The sequence below is a fragment of the Ursus arctos genome, unplaced genomic scaffold, assembly GCF_023065955.2.
Source record: "Ursus arctos isolate Adak ecotype North America unplaced genomic scaffold, UrsArc2.0 scaffold_15, whole genome shotgun sequence".
In the NCBI taxonomy this organism is placed as follows: Eukaryota; Metazoa; Chordata; class Mammalia; order Carnivora; family Ursidae; genus Ursus; species Ursus arctos.
The window spans coordinates 50,380,109-50,396,659 of NW_026622819.1; the positions used below are offsets into that span (position 1 = coordinate 50,380,109).

The window sequence follows — 16,551 nt, forward strand, 5'->3', positions numbered from 1 at the left end:
ACTTCTGCTTGGTTTGTAACCTTACATTTAGACTAAAAAAGGAGAAGAAAGCTGAAATTTGTCCAAAAAGGGCAGATGTGTGCGTGGGAATACTCTTTTAATAGATGTCCCATAAAGTGACTTTGGAAGAATTTGAGAAAGGGATATTAAGTTGACTTGTTGACTGACCATGACCAGCTTGGGGACACAGACACAGACACAGACACAGACACACACACACACACACACACACACACACACACACATTTGCTAGCTATGTCAGAGCAATTCATTATTTTCCATTCCACACTCCTAGCAATACTCAGTGCTGCGGTTATGTAATAAAGACAAAACATGCAAGTCAAAGAGACTTCAGACTTGCCTAGTCAAGGGCCCTTATTTCCCAGGTTAAAAAAAAAAAAAAAAAAGCCCAGGGGAGTGAAGTGGCTGGTGTAAACTCTAACTAGTTTCACAGGAGATGAAGCATCTAATAATGAGTTTCCAGATTTCATTGCAACAGACCTGTCTCAAGCCTCTCCTTAAAGTTCTAGAACTCAAAAGTTTACAGACAGGTCCTTTCCCTTTTATCAGATATTGAGGTAAAATGAAATGAAGAGGGAGGGAATGACTGAGTTGACTAGCTGAGCGATTTCTACTTCTCTGTTGGCTGGAAGATGTTGCAGTCGGTGCTGAGGAGGAAGTCACATGTGGCTTAGCATTGCTGATAGTGGCTATGATGGTACATTATTAGTTGGAATATCGTGGAGTGGGGCCAGAAAAACTAGAATAAGAATCTTAAAACCCAGGTTCCACTTGCAGGCTCGCCTCTGACTTGCTGCATTCCCGTGATCAAATCCTTTCATCCCTTTGTGCTTTAGTTTCTGTCAGTAAGACGTGCCTGGCTTTATCGGCAGTCCTTTCTCAGAGAGGTGTGGGGAGAATCAAGTGCGCTAATGGATGTGGAAATGCTTCCTAACATTTTCAGAGTGCAGCACATTCCAAAGCATCGTTGTCTTTAACATTTACCTGTAAGGCTCCCTCTAGATCTGAAGTTCCAAAGTCATGGCTTGAAGGTAAGGCTTAAAGGTATATAAATCTCTGTGCTAGTAACGAAACCAAAGCATTAAAAAAAAATGAATAAAAAAAAATTGAATCCTTGACCTCAGCTCCAGACAGAGCAAGGCTGGGAGTGTGACTCAAGTTCCTGCCTCTTACTCCTGGGTCCCTGTGATCAGATTTTGTCATCAGGAATTAATGAAGATGACAAGCTGCTCAAAATTAAGGGTATTATTAAAACAACATAAAAGGCAAAATTCTGGCTTTTTTTTTTTTTTTTTGGCTACTCTTGGGGGGATCCTGCTATTAAAAGATCAAGGCTAAATATAAAAATGAAAGGGTAATGAAAGTTATACTCAGTGGAAGACACAGGAAAATGGAATTCGGTTGCTCCCTAGGATTAATGCATTTTCACCTAAAGTCAGTAAGAGACCGGCAGCATTTGACAATCTTGGAGTTGCTGGGGGTTTGCGAGATTGCAGAGCAGGCTAAATTCAGGGTTTTCACTTTTCTGGGGATCAAAAGTTAAACTTTTAGATGGGGAAAGTAGGATGGGAAACATTTTGAAATTAAAATTCATGTAGAAATTTAGAAACATATTTCAAAAAAATTACCTTTTCCTTTCAAACTATTCAATGCAGTCTCTTGACTCTAAGTGTGGATGCGAGAAAAATGACGAAAGTCAGCATTAATGGTAGTCTCCGTTCTGCTTGGGGCTAAGAAAAACAGAAGCTTATTTCTTCTTAAAAACTAGCATCCTGGGGAGTCTGGGTGGCTCAGATGGTTAAGCATCTGCCTTGGGCTCAGGTCATGATCCCAGAGTCCTGGGATTGAGCCCCAAGTCGGGCTCTCTGCTGTGCGGGAGCCTGCTTCTCCCTCTCCTTCTGCTCCCCCCCACCCCTTGTGCTCTCTTTGTCAAATAAATAAATAAATAAAATCTTTAAAAAAACACAAAAAAATGAACTAATATCCTCACTGAACGTTTCTCTTGGGATAATTGCTGTTTATTTTAAGACATCACAGTTATTCACTGTGATAATTAAGAACATGATTTATTTATTGAAAACATACTATGTACAACAAACTGCCCATGGCAATTTCTATGAAATTTCTCTTTTGATCCCTATGAAAACCTCCAAGTATATATGATTACTACCCTGTTTTCAGAGGTAAGAAAACTGTAACTCCAGGAAGTTAGGTAACTAGTCCAAACCCTTAACCAGTAAGAGAAATAGGGGATTTGGAATCAGATTGAAAAGGCCACATATCCCAGGTTCTTAAACATTCTGCTTTGTGGAATTCCTTAGGAGAATACTTTAAGGAAGGGGTAAGGGATAGAGAGAAAAAAGGAAAACTAATTCTGTAGTTAAAATTTACTTTAGAAATCAGTGTAAATTGAGACCAGCATGCCTCGGGGGCACTTGCCAAAAAAAATGCCAGTAGATTTTGCCAAAGGCAAGTTCAACAGCGCTGCTTGAGTTTCTCAGCAGCATACCTCACCCCGAGCTATCTGATGAAAAGAAAAAATGTTAAAGGTCACCTGCCAGGCCCCTGAATGTGTCAGCTTCCTCTTTTATTAAAGGCTCTTTTCTAGTGAATTTCACCAACACTAGGAATAGTCAGAAACACAATGTAGATGAGGGATGCATGCAAATTAGTGGGTAAATCCACTCGAAACATATTGCCTAGAAAGATGGTTTTACTGGGTTTTTGTTGTTGTTTTGAATTGGCCCGGGATGTTCGATCCTTTATAGAAACTGTACCTCATTTTGTTTTGGAAAAGTTTAAAAAACCCAAAAAGACATTTTTTGCTATTGAAATAATTGATTCCTAGTACCAGTGTTATTTAACTCTCTCAATTACCCCATGCAGTGGGTATATTAATACAGCCATTTTATGAATGAAGAAATCGAGGCTTAGAAAGGGTAACTTACCCAAGGTCACACAGCTAGTGAGTGGAAGAGCTGGTATTCAAACTCAGTTGAGAAGGCACAGCCCGCCTGTGCACATCTGTGTGATGCTGCCATCCTCTCCCAAGAGGTAGCTCCTTTTCAGATCTGGTTAGTTCCTCTCTTTGCGGTCAGCTAAGTTCCGTGTATTGCTTACTTATTCAGGACCTCCAATGTTCCCAGCGCTATTGATAGGGTTCAAGATGATAAATGAGGCATGGTCCTTGCCCTGGAGCAGCCCGCAGTCCAATGGACTGACAATGAGCTGGATCTAACTGAATTTTAAGTAATTTTTACATGAACCTCTATGTGACAAGACTGATGAAATATCACACAACAATCCATATTTTTACTACATCAGAACACGTTCATGTATACATGCTTCAATAGCATGTCAGCCTTAGTTGTTGTTTTTTTCTCCCTGAATGAAGAAACCATTAACTTAAAAAAAAAAAATCTCAAATCTTAAAATACCTTAGTATATGTTTGGAATATAATTTGAAAGTACCAGTACAGTTATTATCTCGTTTAAGAGCTATTGTAGTTCTTAATTGTGACTGCTCCAGGGCTTAATTTAGCGAGTTGCCTGTCTCCACCCACCCCTCTTTCTGGGGGATGCTTGCCCCCAAGCCTGTGATGCTCAGCGCCTCCCAGGCAGAGGCTGGTGGGAGAGAGGTGTCTGCAGAGGCTAACTGACAGCCTAGCACTCTGAGAACTGGAGTGGTTTTTGGGAGCCGTTGCTAACACATCAGCCACTATGGTATTTCTATAGCTATGCTGGCTTAGTGCTGAGCGAAATGCTGTATGGTTTCTATTTGCCTTCCCCTGTCTTTTTCATTAAATTTTTGGCCCATGTAAGTACTGGTCATGAACTTCACAACCAGAAAAAATCTGATCTGTCTGCAGCTCCAGATAGGATAGTCATTCGATGTTGTATCTAACCTTTCAATCCATGGTGAGTCCCTCAGGATTCCTCTTTGTGGCCTAGGAGAATATAATAGACCACAGCAAGAAGAGTCTCAAGCTCTCTTTGAGACCCAGAGCTCTAGCATTGCAATTTCATGTCTAAACATGGCATCGTATCTACTAGAATTCTCTGTACAGTGGTGATATATATTGGGAAGTTGCAGTCAGCACTCCAGACTATAGCTTTCACTTGAAAAATGCATCTTTCTAGCCTCATGACTTGGGTGAATTCTGGAAGAGGAGTCCGAATACCTGAGCTCTGGCACCATCTCTGCAGGCCGCATGGACGTGGGCAAGTTTCTAGCCTATCTGAGCCACAGTTTCCATGCCTATAAATAAGGATTAAAATATTCTATTTAGTCAACCATACAGAATCTCTCTAATAATTAAATGAGATTAAAGTATATAAAAATGGCTTTGCAATTCGAAGCACTATATACTGTTGCAGGATCATTTGTACAGTATGATACAAGTTCAGTTAGTTACTTTGTCCATTGTTCATTTCGTATTTCCTGAGCACATATGGTAAACAAAACATTTTACTGAGGGATATTAGGTTCAAAATTACGTGAAGCATTGATCTCACTGTCAAGAAGCTTAAAATCTAGTTATTTTAATTCTAATAATTATAAAACTACAGAGGAACTCTTTATTCTCCTGTTTAAACCCCTTCAAACTAGTTGGCAGAGCTATTTTTTCCTTTCCCTCTGTTGTCCTTGGCAATTTGAACACTGAGCCTCATGGGTTGCTCTAATACGTGTCCATATAATTCTGCTGAATTTAATATCTACTCAGAATGTGTTTCTGCCCAAATATGTTTATGAATGTCAAACTACTATTTTCATGATATATTAGATATTACATGAAGTCATATATTTAGGTGTGGGCTAATTGCGAATGATTATAAACATAAGAGATACTAAGACAAGTTTTACACTTCAAATTTTTAAAGTAGGTGAATTTAGATCTACGGTCTATAAATTTAGGGTTTATTTATGTGTGAAAAGTTTGATAAACAATTGACAGAATCTTGTTCAGAGAAAAGGAGGCTTGGCTCTATTTTTCTTAAGTGGTAGATAAAGTGTACTTTTTATAGATTTTTTAGTTTAAAATGCATTTTAAGACAGCCTACCACAAGCTTTTTATATTTGATGAGAGGGCTTCTCCTTTATAAGAGTGAATACAGGGGCGCCTGGGTGGCTCAGTTGGTTAAGCATCTGCCTTTGACTCAGGTCATGATCCTGGCATCCTGGGATCAACCCCTCTCCTTCTGTCGCTCCCCTGCTCAAGCTCTCTCTGCCTCTCTTTCTCTCTCTCTCTGCATCTCTCAAATAAATCTTAAAAAAAAAAGAAGAAGAAGAAGAGTGAATACGGATAAAATGTCATGAAAGTCCAACTTCATTGTCGTCATCTTAACAACTAGCCCTGGGCCTGACACAGAGTAGACACTCCATAAATGTTTGTTGTACAATTGAAGGAAGACAGCTAGAAAAAAGAATCATGGAGACAGAGCGTTTGAACTGAAACTTGAAACCAGGGAGAAATTAGGTTTGACAAAGATGTGCACAGAACAGAAAGAATATGAATGTATCTTCTTGAGAGCAAAGGATTGTGGCTCAATGTAATTTAAGATTTGTAGGCACATTTTAGAAAATGATTCAGAATTCTGGGCTTGTACTCAGAATCACTGGCCTTCAACAGAGACTGTGAGTATGACATCAGGAAAATTAATTCCTATTTTTGCTGAAAGATCTTAGTTTGGCATTTGAACGTCTATACTTGTAAAATGTGGAAGAGCTAGAAATCAAAGAGTCACGTAGAAACATGCACGTTTGCACGGATAAATTAATGTTCTCGCTAACTTCGAAATATTTTAGTGTTCTCGAAGGCAAAAGTCAGAATTTAAAAAGTTTTAAAAGTATGTAAAGAAGCATAATAGAATTTGTGGAGTTAAGTGGGTTGAGTTGAATACACATCTTTCCTTATTCCACTAGCTTAGAGCTTGGAGTATTCTGCTGACTTTATGAGGAACATACAGACACAATCACACTGATGCGTATGCTTATTTTAAAATCTGACAAGGTGTGTACTTGTATATTTTGAAGTAACTTTGAATTATTCAGTGTTAAGAGAAAGTTGTGTTGGTTAAAATTAAGGGGGAAGTTGAATAGTTAAGTGTAATTCATAGACCCGATATCCTAATAACTCTGAGTTAGACGTCTGCTGCTCTGTCGTGCCGCTAAGAATCAAGTCAAGTCAAACCCAAACTAAATTAACTGGACAACTCTTCTATAAAATGAAGTTAATATTGTCTACATCACATGGTTATTGTAAGATGCAAAGGGCTACACTATAGGAAATGGGCCTTGCCCATGACCGACCGAGTGAATGATGAGTTATCCATTTCTTCCACTCTCCTTCCACAGCAATTCTATTCCCCTTCTTGAAGTACTGAGCCCCTTTCTCTATGGCCAAACCACAACAACCTTCAAACCCAAGATCTAGTGATACTATGTGCATGATGTTTTCCCTGATTATTGCTGCACATATTGCTGTCTTCAGTAATTTTATGGTACTTAAAGTTCACCACTATGCAGCCAAGTGCTTTGTGTCTAGTTATGACACACATTTCCTGGCTCTCCAAAAGGATTGCAAATCATCAAAAACACAAATGTATTAAATGACCTCCCCTTGTGGCACAATTTTCAGTGGATATTTAGGGAATGTCTAAAGCCTCATTAGATACTGGTTCTATTCAATTCGTATTTCCAAGTTATGTAATGATACTCATGTTCCCTTTGTCTCAATGTAGTCTAAGTAAAATTTACTTTTATGATCAAAATATGTGTCATGCATGGGGCGCCTGGGTGGCTCAGTTGTTAAGCGTCTGCCTTTGGCTCAGGGCGTGATCCCAGTGTTCGGGGATCGAGCCCCACATCAGGCTCATCTTCTGGGAGCCTGCTTCTTCCTCTTCCACTCCCCCTGCCTGTGTTCCCTCTCTCGCTGGCTGTCTCTCTGTCAAATAAATAAATAAATCTTAAAAAAAAAATATGTGTCATGCAGGATTATTTAAGTCATGAGTATCAAATACAGTAACTAAAAAAAAATGTTTGCCAAAGATCTGGGTTATTTTCATGTCTTCCATCTTCTATCCATGGCATTGGCTTCACCCTCAGATTTAACATGGTGCCGCCATGGAGATCTGACTCCTCACATTGTAGGAGTAAATGCCTGCAGTGAGACCAGACTTCATATCTTTCCACCACTGTCAAAGACAGAATCTCTCCCTGGAATTCCTGATGTTTCTCTTCTATTAACTTTAAATTTGGTCAAATTCACATCCCTGAACCAATTGCTCTAGCCATGAGGATAGGATCAACACATTAATCCCCACTTTAGGATCTAATGGGATGAGTATCACCCAAATTCAGAGGCTGAGAAAGAAGAGTAAATTCCCAAAGGGAAAGTAAGGCACTTTGGTCAAAGAAGAAGGGAGGGAAGAGATAGTGAGTAAAAGACCAGTAAACATCCATTACAGTGATGCTCTTTTTCTTAAACCTAGAGATTATTCAAATAAAATCCTAGTAATAAGAAAAATAGGTAAAAAGAAAAGTCAGTTTAAAATGTGCTAGCACCAAATTTACTACTTCTCATTTACTGTTAAACCTACAGATTAAGAACGATCTTTGGTATCACATCTTAAACAGAATGTATTTGCTTGTATTCTTTAAAAAATGCATTGTTGGTGAAATGGTCCAAGGTAGGAAAGAGTAGTGTTGTCAGTAGCAAAATTATCACACAGCATTATTAACATTTACTTTGGTCATTGTCTAAACAAGGAATGAAAACTGAAGCCAATAAAATAGATACAAAGCAATAAAGCTGGGTAAGAGCAGATTCTGAGTGCTGTATCCATCCAGAGAGGTTAGATTATACTGCAGTAGCAATCACACGGCCATGTCTAACTTCAAACGGGTGAAGGAGAGGTTTTCTACCCTGGTCCAGAAAGAAAGGGAAATGGGAATATTTGTAAACTGCATAAAAACTATGCAGACACATAACAGACACTTAGTAAATCATTTTAGGAATTAATGAAGAAGGATTTCAAAGTTGTATTTACATGGCCACTGAAGCACATTTTTCTTTTTTAATTTAGTTGTGAACGAGAGAATCTTTAAGAAAAGCAATATAGCATGGCCTAAAGAATACTGTCATTAGAGCGGCAGCCCTATTCCTCTCCAGGCTCCGCTGCTCACTTGCCTGTCTCTGAGCTGATCACTTGAACCCTCTGGGTCTCAGTTTCCTCACCTTTACAATAAGAGCCCTAAGATGTTTTTCATAGGAAAATAGTGAAAAAAACAACAAAATCATATGTAATACACTAGATACAATGGCAGACAAATATTAAGTATTCAATGAAGTATAGCTTTTAAAGTTCACAGTGTCTTATTCACAGTATTTGATCTCAAGTTACAGTATTAATTTGACAGTTGAAGTTTTTATTTCATTACCGCAAAGGTAATGCAACTTGATCTCAACTCATTTGGCTGTAAGAACTGACCTGAAAAGACATGGACTTGGTATAGACCATGTCCTATTTAGTACAAATATTCATATATTTTCTTGCAGAAACAAACATGTTTGATCATTGCTACTGCTCCAGTCCCTTCTGAATTGTTCCATAACCCACGTCAGATGCACAGTGTTCGTTTTGTAAAGTCTTTTCAGAAAATGGCTTCAGGAACACATTTATCCGCAAGAGGTGTGGGGGAAAGTCCGTGGTTTACGTCTTTACTTAAATCTCTGCAGTTGATCCAGATGATTGTGCTTCTCATATGTCAGTCATTAAGACGACTTAGAAAGACAACTGGTTCTTTCTCCTTTTACAGCAACGTAAGCGCTCTGAAATAAAGTAGAATTGTCTTGTTAATTTGTCCTTTACTCCTCTGATTTTTTAGGGCTTGATTTCTCACAGTACATTATCAATACCCCAGCATTGCTCCTGCTACGTACTCAAAATACAAACTTCCAGAACCCCTCCCCCTATTTGTGGAATTAGAATCTCCAGGAGTGTGGCCCTAGACTCATCATTGTAAACAGGATCCCAGGGTGATTCTTTGGCATAACAAAGTCTGAGAAGTGCTGCCTCAGATGCTAAGGATAAGCTGGCCTTTTTCTTTCCTATTGCATAAGTGATTCAGTCCAACCCTAACACATTTCTTCCCATATTACATTGATTGTGTAATGCATTCTGTATTTCTGCCTCCCATTTGCTATCATTTGAAGTCCCTTCTAATATATTTGATAGGCTTTTTAGTCCCCTGGCATACTTAGCTGTGTCTTTATTATTGCCTATGGTTACCACCGGGGCTTTCTAAGTAGAGGTCTTGGAATAGCTCCTAGAAAAGGAGAGTACATTGACCTTCTTCAGAAAATTAGTCCAAACAGAGCAAGGATACTGGGGAAACTCTTGTTCTTTTTTTTAGAAATGGCAGGAATGTAACAAAAGGTATGGCTTCTTTCTTACTACACATCTGTCCAAAATAATTAAGAGCCGTGTGATGATATGGGAGTCTCAATGGTCAAGTAATACTATAAAGCTTCAAATATTTCAAAGACCAACATCTAGGAAGACACTAATTTAACTTAGAATTATAACTTCAAACTGACCTTGGGTCTTCAGACAAGTATGGGGAAAATATGCGCTCAATAGTTGGAAAAATGGAGGTTTAAGCCACAAACCCACAATTGGCGGTTTAGTGAGTCACTCATGTTGTTTATTTTAAATGGCCATTTCTTCATATATGAAATGGAAACAAAAAATATTTACCTCAAAGTTTAGTTGGACTACATGAATAATAGGGCAAAATATAGTGTTTGGCATTTTGTATTTTATTTAACAGAAGACTCTCTTCAACCCATTCTAGAATTGGATAATTTTCTTAGGAAAATAGCTGCAGATAGGAAACTGGGATACACTTGTGAGCGTTTTCATACAAAGCTCAAAGGTAAGTTTCTACCCCAAGAAAATGAAACTACTGAACAATTTATGAGTAACATCTGTGCGTGTCCGTGACAGCATGAAATGTGAAGTGGAGATGAATGTGGGCTAAAGAATAAAATTGTTTATCCAACTGGTTATTTGTAAACTGTTGAAATCAGCAACATGAATGATAAAATATGAATGTATAAGCTAAGAAGTGTAAGACAGAAATTCTTTAAAAAAAATTCTGAAGTGTCCAATTTCAAAAGTTGCTCATTTGTGTCTTTGTCTTAACATTCTTTCATAACCATGTTATGTATGTATTTTGAATTCTTAGAGTTGAAGCCCGATCTGTTCAATAGAAATGGGGAAGTTGAGGCCTAATGAATGCTGGGCTAATAGTGGCAGAGCTAGGATAAAACAACATGCTCTTATGTTGTATACGGTGTTCTATTCACTACAGGGACCCTATCATAATTATATACATTACGAAATGCTCACCATAAGAAGTGTAGTTGCCATCTGTCACCATGCAAAATTGTTGCAATATTACTATATATCCTTTGCTGTAATTTTCATTCCCGTGCTTATTCTCTAACAAGAAGTTTGTACCTCTTAATTCCCTTTACCTATCTTGCCCATCCTCTGACAATCACCAGTTTGTTCTCTGCATTTGTGAGTCTATTTCTGTTTTTTTGTTCATTTGTTTTGTTTTTTAGATTGCATATATAAGTAATGTTGAGCATCCTTTCATGTGTCTCTTATCTATCTGTATGTCTTCTTTGGAAAAATACCCATGCTGCCTGCCCATATAATTGCTTATTTGTGGGGGGTTTTTTGGTGTTGAGTTGTATGATTTTTAAAAATATATTTATTTTGGATATTAACTCCTTATTGGATATATCATTTGGAAATAGCTTCTCCCATTTTGTTTTGTTTTGTTGAGGGCTTTCTTTGCTGTGTAAAATCTTTTTAGTTTGATCTAGTCCCAATAGTTTATTTTAGCTTTTGTGTCCCTTACCTGGAGAGATCCAGAAAAATATTGCTAAGGTAAATGTCCAAGAGATTATTGTCTATCTTTTCTTTTAGGAGTTTTATGGTGTCAGGTCTTACATTTAGGTTTTCTAACCATTTTGAGTTTATTTTTGTGTATGGTATAAGAAAGTGGTCCAGTTTCAATCTTGGAGGTAAAATTGTAATCAAGGTGTTGACACATCTACTTAGTGCTACATAAGAAGACTGTTATTATTTCCTTTTTAAAAATGGTCTTATACTTTTGTCTCATCAGGAAGTTTTGTGTGATATAAGTTTCTTCCTTATAGTTTGAAATGCACGTCTGATTATTTTTTTTCTTACTCTTAACCATTACTAACATATCTTAAACATTTATTTTTGAATTTTTTTCAATTGCAGTTAAGTCAAAATTAGCTTTGAATAATAGCTTGTCCTCAATCTTTGATGCTTTTAGGCCCTACCTTTATTATTTTTCATACATTTCCCTTATAATTTTTTGTTGACATTCATTAAAGGAGTACCGTTGCATATACCACACAAATGAGGGAATAAAGTAGCAATGAAGTCAATGTCATTGTATCAGCAGACTAGAGGAATTCAAGGAACTCACAGAACAAAGTTTTGTAAAGATCGTAACAGTGATCTTTGAAAATTCTGAGAATTTATATAAGGGATGTCAGAGAGTGTGATAGTGAACCAAGAGTTAACATTTTTAATTAGTTGAAAATGATCTGAGCATATGGATTAGACTTGCAACATTCAAGGCAGCCACTGCTGGGGTTGTTGAGAATATGGCTGGTGAGGAGGATATGCTGAGGGTATCTGTGGCTCCATCTTCACCCTTATAGATGAGAAAAGTCATTCTGCAGAATCAGATGCTTACCCCAGTATGTGATCCAGGCCCCTCCCCAATTGATGATTGGAAAAGCCTAGGGAAATTATTGTCTTAGACTAGTATGTGGATTCACTCTTGACCTCTGTTATGAGTAGATGAGATTATACCAAGTTTGAGACTCTGATACCTTTAAATAGAGTTGAAACTTTGGAGGAAGGCAAATGTTATCATGAGGTTTCCCTATTCACCCTGATAATCCTGGTAGAATGCCTAGGGAATGCTTTGCATTGCTCCCAGGTTGCATTCCAAATTCCTTAGCGTCATATACATGATTCTCAATGTCGACTTCTCCAAGCACTCCTCCTCTGCCTTTTCTTCACTCAGTCCTGACACTCTACATTATACCCACAGAACTGTTTGTAATTTCCCAAATATTTCAGGTTCTTGCGTGCCTCAGGAAATTTGTACTTGCTGTTTCTTCTACGTATCATTTACTTGCATTCTTCACCTGATAACTCTTTCTCTCCTTCATGATTCAGTTGAGATGAAGCAACCCCTGAGAATGTTTGCACCTCTCTTCCTTTATTCTCATTCATGGCACTTGTAACAGTGCTATGAATTGCCTAATTACCTCTCATTGTACATGAGTGGCACTTCGTCAGCTGAGAATTTCTCATTTACCCTTGTATCTTCAGTTCCTCCCACTGGGAGTGTCTTAGAGCAGATGATCAATAAACATTGGTTACTATAAATCTAGTTTCTGATAATCAATCTTAACTTTTTAAAACTTACAATTCTAAAATTTCAGAGGAAATTCCCAGACATCATTACCTTTGCAAACCTACTATCACTAGAATTCAACAGTGGCACTATTAAGGGATGATAAGAGAGAAAAAAGAGTTAAGTACAGACACATAAGAAATAGAGATTAAGAGACCATGATTGCCTGAAGCTCCTTGATTTGTGTTAAGAATTGTTTTTAGCTAAGTTATCAAATCTCCAACACTGACAAAGTGTGTGTTTTGAATATAAATCATTTCTTTTGTCATGAAAATCTTCACTATTGCCTGTACTTTTGATATTTGGGGGTAAATGAATTTTCCTCCAAAATTAAAACTATGCTTAAAAAAATTAAGATTATTCTAGGTTGATATTAGGATGTTTTAGCCTATCTTTTCTATCTTATCATCTATATGATCTGCTTTAGGGTTTAAGACTTAATCTAAAATTTTCGTAAGATTATAGGATTAGAAATACCCTTATTTATCATGTAATCCAACCATCATTGGAAGCTCACATCACCAAACATGAGCAAAACTGAAGTTTGGCCTTAGTGGTGGATCAGACCATCTTCTCAGGGTAGTTTTAGTGGCTCTGGATATGATGCTAGACTCATAAATGCCTTAACACCAAAAATCACAATATTGAGAATCTTGTCCACTGAGTTAAAGCATTGTGTCTACAGGATTCCCCTATAAAATGCAATGCTGTTAGGAAAGATAATCATTAGATACCTGGTCTATCATGTTGTCTACCTTTCAACCAGATCAGTCAGAAGGGAGGAAATGTGACACAGAAGAGAGTTGAGTGTAGATGTAAAACACGTTCCAAGGAGTTAAGTAGCACACCTAAAGTTGAATACCTAGTAAGAATTAGAGTCAAGGTGCGGATCCAGATTGAATCTCAAAGCCCACACTCTTTTCATTGCATAAACTTGTTTAGAGCAAAGAGTGTTGTTCTTCAGGGCAAGCAGGAAAGGCAGAGGCTCTGTGTGAAGTTAAGCAGGGGGCGGGAAGGAGATCTTTGGTCACACAGGTCAGAGAGCATCAGGAGGAAAAGACCAGAGAAGTGGAAAACATGAGCTATAATTTCAGCCTTTACCATGCTTTTGCTTATATCCTCATAATTAATGAGAAGAAAGGCGGCGGGGAGGGGGTGGGGATTGTGTTTTCCTGTAACTGCTGGTCCAACTTTCTGAAAGCTCTTCCTTTCCTGGGGACTAGAGAACATGGCTACATGCCAAGCCACGTGTCTCTCCTGCTTAGTTATCCTGAGTCCTCTTCCCTGGCAGAGATACAGTGAGGAGGTGTATTGATTTCGGCTCAGATTTGCATCTCAGTCATTCAACTTACATTCAGCAAGTGGCATTATTTTACTCCTGGAGGCAGAGAGACACTGTCAGTGTCTCCCTGGAGGACAGTTGACTAAGTGCGGACAGACTGTGTGTTGGCATCTCTTCCCTTGTCTGCGTTTGTTTTACATAACAACATGCCACAGCTCTTCAAGGAACAATGCTAGAAACTGCCCTGGTTTCCCTTCTTGTGACACGTAGGGAGGAAACATTGCTCCAAGCTCAGCTCCCAGCTGGCAGATAATCAATTTTCTCCATCACTAAGTCACTTTCTCTCCTCTCCTCTCCCTCTTACACCACATTGCACGTGGTGACCTAGAACAGAACACTGATAGCTTCCAGTTCTTTGGGAGGAAGGTTGAGGACTGAGGGCTTCATTTTCTTCATCCTAAGATGCAGGTATTGAACAGGTTGATATCTAGAATTGTATATTTCTGTGGTTTTGGTTATTGAGTTATGATGTCAGTGCACAAAAAATAGGTGTAACACTTTTAGTAAAAATTCACCATGAGAGAATTCCAAATCGAGAATCAAGCTACTGGAATTCTACATTTTAGATCTGATGCTAACTAATTGTGTGGCCCTGGGTGTATCATTGTAACTCTGAGTTACAGCTGGATTAGATGATCCTTGACATTTCTTCTGATTCTAAAGTCTGAGTTATATGCATTCTCTTTTTCTATTAATGCATCTTTCACTTACTTTAAAGTGATAGTTGTTTTAAGAAATTACTTTAGAACTAGGAGAAAAGGGAATGTGCTTATAGTCTATTCTTTATCACTGTCTTTTCTTAATAATGGTCAAACTATATAGAGGAGTGATGAGGGAATGTGGGGAAGGTTTATGTCACCACAGTTAATGTCTTTCTACAAAAGATGAGCTATAGGGGTGCCTGGGTGGCTCAGTCAGTTAAGCATCTGCCTTTGGCTCAGATCATGATCTCAGGGTCCTGGAACTGAGTCCTGCATCAGGTTCCCTGCTCAGTGGGGAGTCTGCTTCTCCCTTACCCTCAACCCCCCCCCCCAACTCGTGCTCACTTGCTCTCTCTCAAATAAATAATATCTTTAAAAAAAAGATGAGCTATAGGAGACACCTTTTGAACTGTAGTAATCTATTATTTTCTTCCAGAGATACTAATTTGGTAACTTTGTGTAAACCGCTAAAAATAAGTAAAGGAATGGCCCTAAATGTCTAAAAGATCTCAAAACTGTAGTCATAAACATATTTTCACTTTGTCTCTGTATTGCCCAATAATTAAAAGACTTTGATATGTCTTTCCTACTAGAAATGTTCTAGGTTCATTGGATAGTGAGGTCAAAAGGCAGTCGGGGTCTTTGGGCAGTCATTGAGCCCCTCCCATCTATACATCAGCTCCAGGCCACTGGGGTCTCTCTTAGTGCAGGTCTTTGGTAGCTCATTTTGGCCAAAGTCATTTTAGGATTGCCATTCTGTTCATAATTTTAGGGCACTCATAAAATCTTGAACAGTTTTTAAGTGCAAGTCCTGTCTCAGTTACACCACTAGGAAATCAAGGCTCTTACTCACTTCAGACATATCCTGTACCAGGCTCTACTTCATCTTTAATTTCAGTTTTGAAAGTTAAATGTCAACATTTCCTTTAAAATTATGTTCTTTGAAAACAGATCTTCCCCTATCTTTCATTTCAAGCCATGTTTTCTTCAGTTTTGCAGAGACAGGTCATGCTGCTAATCTTTGAGCACTCTGTATGTTTTTGGGACACTGAACTCTTCACACTCATTGTGGAGTTCTCACATGGATTATTTTGGTCATCAAAACAATCAAATCAACCTTGATCAAATGACTGTTAGGGCATGATGTTTCCTATTTTCAGTCTGTTCTAGTTCCTTGTACTTGATTATTCTCCTCCCATAATAAGCCCCAGTGACACCGTATTTAGCTTTTCCTTTTCCCTCATTGGAGCTGCCTGTGTTAATAGGAGCTGCCTCACGTAATTTCTAAATTGGGCTCATCGCATTGTATTGCATTTTTATGAGCTTACTTGAAAAGAATCTGTACAGGAAGTAAAACATACCCACTAAAAATTTTTGGCCTTGAGTCTGCATTAAATGGTAGAATCCATGTTCATGCAAAAAATGGTTGGGGGTGTTTGCTTTCCTAACCTTATATTTAGTCAGCATGGCTTTCAGATCATTCTTTATTCGAGGAGATTAAAGTCAATCACTCCATAATGAAGTAGCGTTGAAAACAAATGTATATGTCTACTAAGTACAGTTTAATGCTTTATTTTGCTAAAATGCCTTGGTATAATATATTTGGTATAATTTAGTACGTTTGAGAAGTTTAACCAGTTTTTCTCATTTGTTTTATTTTGACAATTTTTATCTGGTTTTTGAGGGTCTACACTTATCCTATACATACAGGGTTTTTTTGTTTTTTTTTTTTTAAGATTTTATTTATTTATTTGACAGAGACAGCCAGCGAGAGAGGGAACACAGCAGGGGGAGTGAGAGAGGAAGAAGCAGGCTCCTAGCGGAGGAGCCTGTTGTGGGGCGCGATCCCAGAACGCCGGGATCACGCCCTGAGCCGAAGGCAGACACTTAACGACTGAGCCACCCAGGTGCCCCCATGCAGGGTTTTTTTAAGCAAACCTTTTCTA

General features: G+C 38.2%; 1 protein-coding gene across 6 annotated transcripts in view; it reads left to right on the top strand.

Moving 5' to 3' along the window:
* GABRG2 (gamma-aminobutyric acid type A receptor subunit gamma2) overlaps positions 1–16,551 on the top strand; it is a 95,990-nt gene that overhangs the window by 48,682 nt on the left and 30,757 nt on the right. The gene's annotated exons all lie outside the window — the stretch shown is intronic.